This window comes from Carlito syrichta, unplaced genomic scaffold (genome assembly GCF_000164805.1).
Source record: "Carlito syrichta isolate Samal-C Ts95f unplaced genomic scaffold, Tarsius_syrichta-2.0.1 Scaffold309193, whole genome shotgun sequence".
NCBI lineage: Eukaryota > Metazoa > Chordata > Mammalia > Primates > Tarsiidae > Carlito > Carlito syrichta.
In genome coordinates this window covers 28918-40237 of record NW_007253289.1, presented here as the reverse complement: position 1 = coordinate 40237, position 11320 = coordinate 28918, and positions in this window count along the sequence as shown.

Sequence of the window (11320 nt, the reverse complement as noted above, 5' to 3'; positions counted from 1 at the left end):
ACAACAGAATCATGAATTTCGCAGCAACCTGGATGGAACCAGAGTCTATAATACTGAGTGAACTCTCACAGAAACAAAGATCCAAGTATCACATGTTCTCACTCATATAATGGACCTTGAACATCCAATGTAATACTATAAGAAAATGACTGACGGTACTGGGAAACTGTGGGGGGAAGGGGGATGGGATTAACAGTCGCAAATATCTGTCTGGGGATGGGGAAACACCTCTTATCAACAGAGTGCCTGAATGAAACGTAATTGTATACCTAACCCTTAACTGTACCCCACAAAATCATAATAAAAAATATTGATTAAAAAAAAAGAAAAGATATACAAAATAGATCAATCTTTATCTAGACTAAGGAAAAAAGAGAAAAGACCCAAACAAATAAACTTGAAACAAAAAAAAAAGACATAACAACTAAGATCACATAAATACAAAGAACTATTAGACACTACTATGAAAAAACTAAACAACAAATTGGAAAGCCTAGAAGAAATGGGTAAGGTGTCAGAAGCACTTGCAGGGCTTTGAAGAAGACAAAAGGATAAAGGGAAGTTTGGAACTTCTGTCCACAGCAAGCAACCTGCTCCTTATTTGTGAAACTTCTTGAGAAGATTCAAATGGAAAAATGAAGGTTTAACAACCACCTAAGTAGTATAGAGATTACTTTAAACTGAAAACATGTAAACTATAGCAGCCACAGAAAGAAATTTATCCAAACTCAAGCAGAGCCTCCTTAAAATACAGCTGTCATTGTCCCTCCCCCTCTGAGAGACTTTCCCTTTTGAGAGAAGATTGACCCTTAGCACAGGGAAGTGTGGATTAAGATTCCATAATCCCCCTCTGGAGAAGCCTCTAGCCAGGAAGGAGACTGCCCATTCCTATTAGCATCAAAAAGTCTATAGTACCTTCTAAACTTTTCCAATGAAGCCCTAACCTTACCCCTTTTGTTAAGTTGGTATATACATACACCTTTACCTCTGAATATTCAATGAATTATTCACCACTACAAAGTATTCTCACATACATAATAATTTTTTCCTTAATTAATGTTAGTTGATTTGCAGCCCCCAACCAACTTGGTAGAGAAAATAATTTCTATTCCAACCAATACTTTTATTTTAAAACAAGAAAAAAATAAAACTGAATTAATCAAGCAATGGGAATAGGAAGAACTAGGAAATTCAAAGAAATTAGAAGAAAAGAAATCATAATGAAAGCAGATATTAATAGATTCAAAAAGAAACCACAGACTTGATAGATTCCTTTAAAAGTTAGCTCTTTGAAAAAACTAAAAAAAAATCAAATCAAAAGAAAAGACGGGGTTAAAAAAACAAAGATAATTTTAAGGAGAAGAAAGATACAATCACAGCTACAGAAGAGAAAAAACTGTAGGTGAAGCTTTAGACTGGGCACGTGGAAGCTGGGTCCGTGTCACTCGTGAGCATCCTGGAAGAGGTAGCGAGGAAGCCTGGCTCTGTGAAGTCTATTCTGGTTACAAAGTGAGTCAGGAACCATCTGACTGAAATGGACTACAAAGCAGCAATTACCAGAGGCTGATGCCAGCTCAAGCATAAAAGGATTGACTCACTGAGCAACCAAGGGCATCATTTGCCAAAGTGAAGCTCAACAGCAAAAAGTTCTTGTGGTGGGTGTTAGAGCAAACCAGAACCTCCCAGAGGGAAGTAGAACAAGATCCGTTGATTCCACTTGAAAATCACAACACAGCCAAGACAGAGGTCAGGAATCAAGACATTATTACAGATTTCTGCACAGGCTGGAATAAGCTACAGTAATTCAAATTTTTGCCTAAAAAAGTTTATTTCATCAAGTGATCAGAATGATACACATCATCAGTAACAGGGCAGACTGAAAATGTGTCACAAGAAATTGGATGAATGAGAACCCAGAGGTACATGTGTACAACATGAATCTCATCTTAAAGAAATATCAGACCAGCACAAAAACGCATTACAGTCTAAAAAATTATGGGCCTAGAGTTTTCAAAAGTGTCTGGATCATGAAAGTCAAGGGAAGACTGGGGAATGGTACCAAAGCAAAAGGTCATATGACAACTAAATGTAATTTTGCTATTCTAGACCGCATTCTTTTGCCTGAAGAACACCATTGGGACAGTTGGAGAGACATAATTGGGGGCTTTGGGTTGCAGATTAAATGGTAGTGACATATACATGTTAATTTCCTAATTTTGGTGGGTGTTTGAGGTTGTAAAGGAGAATGTCCCTCTTTATAAAAAATACACACTAATGTATTCCAAAGTGACCCAGGTTCAACTTGCTCTCAAATGGATCAGGAAGAAAAAAAGTATCTGCAACTTTCTGTAGATTTAAGATTATTTCCATATTTTAAAAAATAAAGAGAAAGGAAATAAAAGCATTGCCTTACTGCCACTTTCATGACTCAGTCACTTTTGTCATCTTAATTCACTACTTCCCTATACTCTTCTTATTGGGTAATTCTATTCATAGTTCAATTCATTTTGCATTGTTTTTTTTCACATAAGATAATATTTCAGCCATTTCCCCTACTATTTGTAACCTTTTTTTTTTTTTAAAGACATCTAAGTATCTAGCTAGTGCATATTTACAAGCTTAGTCATCTCCCCCTTGTGGGAGATTTGAAGTTTTTTACTTTGTTTATTTGGACATGTTTGTTTGACAATTTTTTGTATTATGATTAAGCTTAGCAAATAGTCTTGCATATATATGTGTGTGTATATATATCTATTTTTATAGTATTAAGATTACTTCCTCAGATTTGCTATAGTTGAGGTCAAAGAATATGAGCATTTAATGGGTTCTGATAACCAGAGTATTATATAAGTCAACACTCAGAGGTGTCTGAAAAATCTGAGTGCTCATTGCGGTGCTTCTGGTCCAGAGATAAGTATTTTAATTACAACACATATTTACAATATAGTAGGCAAAAACAGGAAAAAAAGATCTTGGGTTTTAATGTGCACTTCAATTTTAAGAAAGTTAAATATCTTCCTATATTTATTATGAAAATTTTGTATATAGCTACTTTTGTAATTTGCTTATTTTTCTCTTTATTTCAGAATATATCACATAGATTTAAATCAGCACGCAATAAAAAAGAATTTTTCTACATAAAGCTGTATATATACATATACACACATATATCATGTATGTACGCATATATAGCCACAGCTGTATGCTGATCATTTATTTTTATTTTTTAGAGACAGGGCCTCACTCTGTCACCCAGGCTGGAGTGTAGTGGTGTGATCTTGCCTCACTGCAGCCTCCACCCGCTGGGCTCAAGCAATCCTCCTGTCTCAGCCTCCCAAGTAGCTGGGACTACAGGCATATGCCACCATACCTGGCTCACTTTTTAATTTTTATTTTTTTACTTTTTGTAAAGATGGGGGTCTCTCTCTGTTGCCCAGGCTGGTCTTGAACTCCTGGCCTCAAGCGATCCTCTTGCCTCAGCCTCCCAAAGTTCTGAATTACAGGCCATTTTTTAAACTTCGTATAATTAATTAAGCTTGTCTAGAAAAATCTAACTTCCTAACATTGATTCAAAAGAACTAGAAAATCTGAATCTATTCATAACCTTGAGAAATGGAAAAGTTGTCAAAGATGCTTGCAGGGTACCTCTTCCAGGTCTTCTGCTGTGCGAATCTATGTGTCTTTGGAGGTCTGAAAAAACCCAAAGCCCAAGCAAAAGGCAGTGGGGAGAAGACCTGTGACTCAGTAGCAAAACAATGGCTTCATGTTGGGCTTTAGAATTAATGCATTTTCCTTTGTTTGTCACTATGTGCAAAAACTGTGATTTTTAGTAATTGCTTCCTTAGTCACTTGGCTCACATTAAATTTGATCCATGATATTTTAAGAGTCATCAAAACCCCTTTGTAAACAGAACCTACAGTGGCCTCAGTGCAATGGGTGCAGCCCACTGACAGCCAATTTAATCAAGGGGGAATTCAGTGTATTCGCTGCAAGCAATTGATTTTCAAGAGAAAAGTCAGCAGGATCAAACAGTCAGTTGGGATGAAAATCCCTTGAATCACCCCTATCACCGTGTTTTCTAGCAACTAACTCCTGATTCCATATAGTGTAATAGCCAAATTACTATAATTATCCTGCAACACAAGTGGCATATCAACATTATTTTAAACATGGATTTTTTTGCATAATCTTTCATTATTATCATTCAGCCTTCCATTCAAAAATGGAAAACAACAACAAACTGTGATCTACCCCAAAAGGAAAAAGGTCACCAGAGAGAACAAATAAAAGGGTTATTTACATGTGAATATGCTGAGATGTGTTTTACAGTCAAATACACTCTTGAAATTCATTAAATGCCTTCTCCCCTGCTTCATAAATACGAGCAAAAGAGACATCACCTACTGAGAAAATAATCCCAGCACATAATGATCATAACGCATATAAATAAAGCCACTTTTCTTTCAAAGACCTCCAGGCCCTATATAAAAATGAGTTTGTATTGCTACCATTGTGAAATGAATCTGACTGCTGAAGGGCACGGCTGAGTCACAGCACAGGTCACTCCAGTGCTGAAGAGGAAGGCAGGAATGTGGATCCCAAGCAGCTCACTCTCTGCAAAATAATAGATTCTTAAGTGGTTGCCATCCTTTGTTGCTGCTGTTGTTTTTGAAGACATTGGAAAGAACTTAGAAACCAACATTGAAATTAAGCTAGAAAAGCAGCAACAGGTTTTATCAAACAACTGAAAGGTTCCCCAAGATGACTTTTGGGGCTGTGTCCCTGACATCAGGTTCTGGATTTCAGGTCTGGATCATTTGCTTCCTGGTGTGCTACCAGTGCTATGCCCTGAGAAGCCTGCAAGAGCCCAGACTGTCCCCCAAAGGGTAACCGATTCAGCCTGGGCACATATCTGGTATGATTTACTGTGTTACCAACATCTTTAGCAAAGCATTAGAATTCACAGTCAACTGCAGAAAACCAGAGTTGGCAAGAGTCGCCAAAGCTTTGGAAGATTGAAACTGTGTTACCTTCACATACTAAAGACGTTCAGTGGGTAAAAAAGGACAACATTCAAATGATAGTCTCTTAGCCTTTGTTTAAACGCTAAGTAAAGCAGACTTTTCTGCCACTATCTGCATTACTGTCACAGCCTTGAAATCTTGGCCTCCAGCACCAAAGAAATGCACCACAGGATCCTGGTGGAAGGACAGGAAGGGGCAAGAGAAAGAACTGAGACGCTCAAAATCCAAATCACAATGAGAAAATGCCACCAAGTGGGGAATAATGCTGTGTGGTCACTGAGTGAGAGCTGGGAAAGGGCCCGGAACTCACCAGCCTCCTGGGAGGTGCAGGTGAGCAGGGACTAAGGTTTAGGGCAGAGCTCTTCTCCTAGGGGCATCTGAAACCCACGCCAGTAACAGCTAGAAGCCCAGGGAAACAGGGGTCACTGTGGACACAAAGGGTTGGATGGGTGCAGCCTACAGCCAGCCAGAGGAAGAAGATGGGCTTAGGAGAGGGTATAAATATCAAAACAGCTCCCATCCAGAACCACCTCCACCCTATCAGGGGCCAGAGGAAGGGTGATAACATAGAACCTCTTATGGGTTGTGGTGTGTCTCCCTCACCCCCAAAACTCATACCTTGAAGTCTTAACTCCTCAGTATCTCAGAATGTGACTATATTTGAAGATAAGCTCTTTAAGGAGATAATTAAGTTGAAGTGAGGTCACTAGGGTGATCCCTAATTCAATATGACTGGTGCCCTTATAAAAAGATGTGTACAGAGGGAAGACCATTGAAGACACAGGGACAAGATGGTCATCTACATGCCAAGGAGAGAAACCTCAGAAGCAGCCAACCCTCGGACACCTTAACTTCTCAGAATTGTAAGAAAGTTCCATTTGTTTAAGCCACCCAATCTGTAGTACTTACCCAGTCAGTTAGCCCAAGCAAATGAGTACAGAGTCCCAGTGAATCATGGGTTAAATAACTACAGAATAAACTTGGTGTCAAAGTAAATATTCTGAGATATATAATGCAAAATATGATGGCAGAAATGCTGCTGAGTTCTGTAGACAAGTGTCTCATTTCTATTTTGAATTCATATTAAAAGAAGAATGAAGTAAAATAGAAGGGAATGCAGGAATATAAAATGGAACCTTAGGAAGAAAGGATAAAACAGCTGGGACTACTTAATAATGCAATTTAATTTGACCACTGTTTTTCAGCTCCTGCACATGGAGAGAGCTTCTAGGGGTTTCCAAGCCCCACAGAGGAGAGAATCTGAGGTAAGAAGTAAATGTGAGTTAAACGAAAAGAAATTTAAATAAGACAAAGAAACATTTACTGACAGAGTGATTTTTTTAAAAAACAATTAAAGGCAACATTTCTATGTTTACACAGAAGTGTTACAAAAATTTTATCTGGAAGGACCTTTTAAGCATAATAAGCAACACTTTTCTGGATGACTTAGTTACAAGGGACTATACTAGCTATTCTTTTGAAAGCCCACAATTCTGTTATGTAAAAATTAATTTTCACCCTGCCAAGGAGTACATCAAATTCTGCAGGGATTTTGTAAGGTGGGCCCTGAGTGCATAATGCGATTTACAAATCGGAACCTTGCAGGGGTCTTTTAAGACAGAGATTCACGCCGCCCAGATCACACCAGCCTACATGAGGAACAAAAGTTTTGTATTTTGCTTGCTTTTATTTTTATTTTAACTATTAAATGTGGCGATGCCAATACAGCTGTGGAAACACAGGCTGTGCCCTATTTTGCCTTATGCATCATCAAGAAAATTGCCAGCTCCAATTTGATTCCAAAATTTTTATTGTGATGATGGAGTTAACAAAAGACGCAGCTTGATTTGCAAACACCAGGCAGGGCCAGCGATGGGGCCAACTGGAAGAATATATTGTTTTGAACCATTTTATTGCTACTGAAGGAAAATATTCACAAACTGACAAGCATATGGAACATCCTGATGCATGTTCAGTAAGATTTCAAAGAATCTTTGCTTTTAAGGGGTCTTACCTCTCATTTACTACAATCTCCCACACAAGCAGAAAGCTCTTTTTAAGTGTCTATGACTATTTTTTACAAGTTCTTTCAATATTCCAGGAATTTCCTACTTCCTCCACTAAATAAAAAAATACTGCTGAGCATGGTGGCTCATGCCTGCAATCCCAGCACTTTGGAAGGCCAAGGCAGGAGGATTGCTTGAGCCCAGGAGACTGAGACCAGCCTGGGCAAGATAGCAAGACCTTGTCTCTACCAAAAAAAAAAAAAAAATCAAAACATTAGCTGGGTATGGTGGTGCATACCTATAGGCTCAGCTACTCAGGAGGCTGAGGCAGAAGAATTGCCTGACCCCAGGAGGTTGAGGCTGTGGTAAGCTATTATTATGCCACTGTACTCCAACCTGGGGAGACAGAATGAGACCTTGACTCAAAAGAAACAAACAAAAACATACACTTTCACTAGTTCTTCCTTATGCTTGGACAAAATTTGCATCCTTAGGACTTATTCCCATTGGTCCCATTTTAGTCCCAAGATTTAGTATATAAAAACCCAGATTAACAAGTGTATGATAGGCTATATATGCAAAATGGATGACTATGGAACAGATGCAAATTCTTCAGTTAAAATGCAAACTGATTGTACATGATTAGACTTTTTTATTCCATGAAGACTTCTGATAAGACTGAAAGGATGAAGAGCAGCAGGTTGATCATGACGTGTGTAAGGAGCTAGAGAACGGAGGGCCTCTGAATGAGCTTAGAATGATGAGTTTGACATTATTCTGTTTGAAAGGGTTGAGGTTGGCATAAAATTTCAAGTTTTCACAGCTGGTGGGGAAAGACCAGATCTTGAGTCATGTATCTGAGTACAAGCAGTTTATCTGGGAGGTGATTCCAAGAGGCTCCAGGAGGAAAGTGAGGAAGAGGGACAGAAAGCAATTAATAAAACATGTCTTGTCACTCAGATGACCACTAGGGACAGCTGGAACTCAATCCTTCGGGGAACTCTGGGAAACCATCCAAAACTCACATCTCAGTCCTCCCACCTGAGGTGTGAGGGAGCTGGGGTATTTATACCCTGACTCCAATCAGTTGCATATGAATAAATTATTTCACAATGGTAGGAAAAGACCAGACCAGCATGTCTGAATTCCCTCAGAAGCAGACCTTGAGTCAAAGATTCAAGTACAACTATTTATTTGGGAGTTGGTGGAGAAAGTACCAGTAGAGAGCCGAGGCAGCTCCTGGAGTGTTAGTTTTCTGGCACTTTCGGCCTGCCTCTTGCACAGGTCAGAGTGGCTTTCGACAGTTCTGAAAAGGCCTGCAGACATGGGGTGGAGGTTCCAGCAGAAGTTGTCTAGAGCACATGTGCACAAATACACACACACACACACACACACACACACACAATGAAGTCTGAGAGATATGGGCATGTCACTGATAGCCTCATTAAAGTGGTCATTCATTAAATAACTAGTGGAAGTGAAAAACTGAGCAAGTATCTAGTGTAGCAGACCCACTGTGGAGTTTTCAGTCAAAGCCATCCAAGATAAAAAGCAGAGATGGGCTGGATCTGCATTCTGGGTCAGCCACTGATGAGATTTAAAAACCTCAGATGAGGCCAGGCACGGTGGCTCAAGCCTATAATCCCAGCACTTTGGGAGGCTGAGGCAAGAGGATTGCCTGAGCACAGGGATTTGAGACCAGCCTGGGCAAAATGGTGAGAACTCATCTCTACAATAAATCAAAAAATTAGCCAGGTGTGGTAGCACACACCTGTAATTCCAGCTACTTAGAAGGCTGAAGTTGGAAGGATTGCCTCAGCCTAGCAGGTTGAGGCTGTGGTGGCTGGGAGTATGCCACTGCACTCCAGACTGGGTGACAGAGTGAGACTCCAACTCAAAAAAGGCAAAAGAAAAAAAAAAAACCTTGGATGAGTCTGGGCAGGTATAAAATGGAAAGACTCTCCCTCCCTTAGCTCTCCCACGTCAGGTTATGGGAATAAAATGAGATAATACATATATAAATCCATTGAAATGTAAAAAAAGCACCAAACAAAACACAAGATATGAAGCACAATGATGGATGCTTGTTTGAAACAGGAATTTTAGTTCATACTTTAGAGAAATTATATTTCCTTTAATTTGAGACTTTCATCAGAAAAAAATGGAACAGATCACTGTACATTTAGAATGTTCTCTGGAGCCTCATTCTTTGGGGGAGTTGATAGGAAGATGGCAGCAAAATGCATTGATGACTCTTTTCTTAGCTCTAATGAGCTGCTGATGACTTGTGAATCCATTCCCGAGTTATTTGGAGTCTACAATAGTAGCTCCCTGGTGACAATTTTATAAATAAACATCTTTGTGTCAATCAACATAAAGCTGATTTTCAAAAATAAACAAGGCACAGAAGATAAGAAAAGTTTTCCTACTTCCTTTACTAACCACCTATCCTAGACCAATGAACTTTATGTAAAAAAAAAAATGAAAGGAGGTGGAGAGAAGTAGGACTTCTTTTATCTTTAGCACCCATATCTCTGTGGGTTTTTGCTAGGTAGAGGTAGGTATATTAGGCTATGCCTGTTTTTAAGTCCTAGGTTCAGTTTAAGTTTGGAATTTCAACCCCCCCAAAAAGTTTCAGAGAGGAATTTTTCATCTATTCTATGTACAGAACATTAGTAGCATCAGCGCCAGTCAGGAACACACTGGAAGGGACATATTTTCAACTTTTTCTTCATAACAGCCATGGGGTGGGGGTGGAGAAACAGCTTAAATTGTTTCAAGACTTACTTTGTGTTTGACACTGAGCTAAGTACATCATATAGATTCTAACTTACTTTTTTTTTTTTTGAGTTGGAGTCTCACTCTGGCCACCACAGCTTCGACCTGCTGAGTTCAGGTGATCCTTCTGCCTCAGCCTTCCATGTATCTGGAACTACAGGTGCACAGCACCACGCCCAGCTAATTTTATGATTTATTGTAGAGACAAGGTCTCACCAAGTTCCCCAGGCTGGTCTCGAACCTCTAGGCTCAGGCAATCCTCTTGCTTAGGCCTCCCAAAGTGCTGGGATTACAGGTTTGAGCCACTGTGGCTGGCCTAGATTTTAATGTTTAATCCTCCCCACAATTCTTTGGGTTAGATGCTATTTTTTTAAAAATCTCCATTTATACATGACAAAACTAAGTCATAAAAAGGTTCCTATTTAGTGCCACTTTCAGAGAAGAATTTAAGCATTTGAAAATGAGAATGACAACTTATGGTCCAGGGCTGTCTCATGCTGAAAAGTTCCTTCCAAACACTCCCATGACCTCTTCACTGAGAAGCATGGGCGAGCAAGACTCCACTACTAACGAATAATGACTTCAAATCTCTCTTGGAGAAAATGTCACCATCAACACAAAAAGGAAACAACTCTCCACTTGTGGCTCTGCAAGTTTTCTTTAATAAGTGTGTGTGTATAGAGGAGGTCTACACACTCATGCACTTGGTGTTCCCAACAGGGAATAAAATCAACCAAATCGCTACCGGCTGTGGGCAAGTCCTCTGCCATCACCCAAAGTGTTCCTCTTCCAATTTTTAACAATCGTGATACAATTTTCTAGACAGGCGAAAGTATAGTAATTTGAAATAACCTGATTTTGCCCTGGAATACCCAAGCAGGTGAAAGGGTAACATAGTGAAATAACAATTGCTAGGGATGACACAACACTTACTGAGCACTAAGTTGACTCCAGACACTGTGTAAGGCACGTAACATGGCTCCTCTCAGTGAAACATCACAACTCACCCATGCAGGAGGTATTACTATTATGCCCACTTGACAAGTGAAGAAACTCGGGTTTAGAGGAGTGAATTAGTGTACCCAAGGTCACTAGCCTGGCTGTCTCTGTCAGCCACAAGAACCCAAACACTTAACCTCAAAAACACCCATGGATGCGATAAGACCTCATTCAATTAAAACATACAAGTTTGTGATTACCTTATTTCTCATGGTGAAAATCCTGATACAGACAATATTTTAAAATTGATTCTACTACTTTATATAGATAGAAATAAGCAAGATTTAAAAACAACTACTTGCCACAGACTTATACTACATAATGATTTGTCAAAGACAAACACAGAAGCCCTAATTGTTGAGATTAAAACTTAAATTTTTCAAGTTCTTGATTTGAAAAAGTCACTTGTTCTATTTGGCTTTGTGTGTGTGTGCATGTGTGTGTAAAATCCAGATATGCCAGTAATTATTTCACCATAACTTATACCTACTCCAACAATGAACATTCCAAAA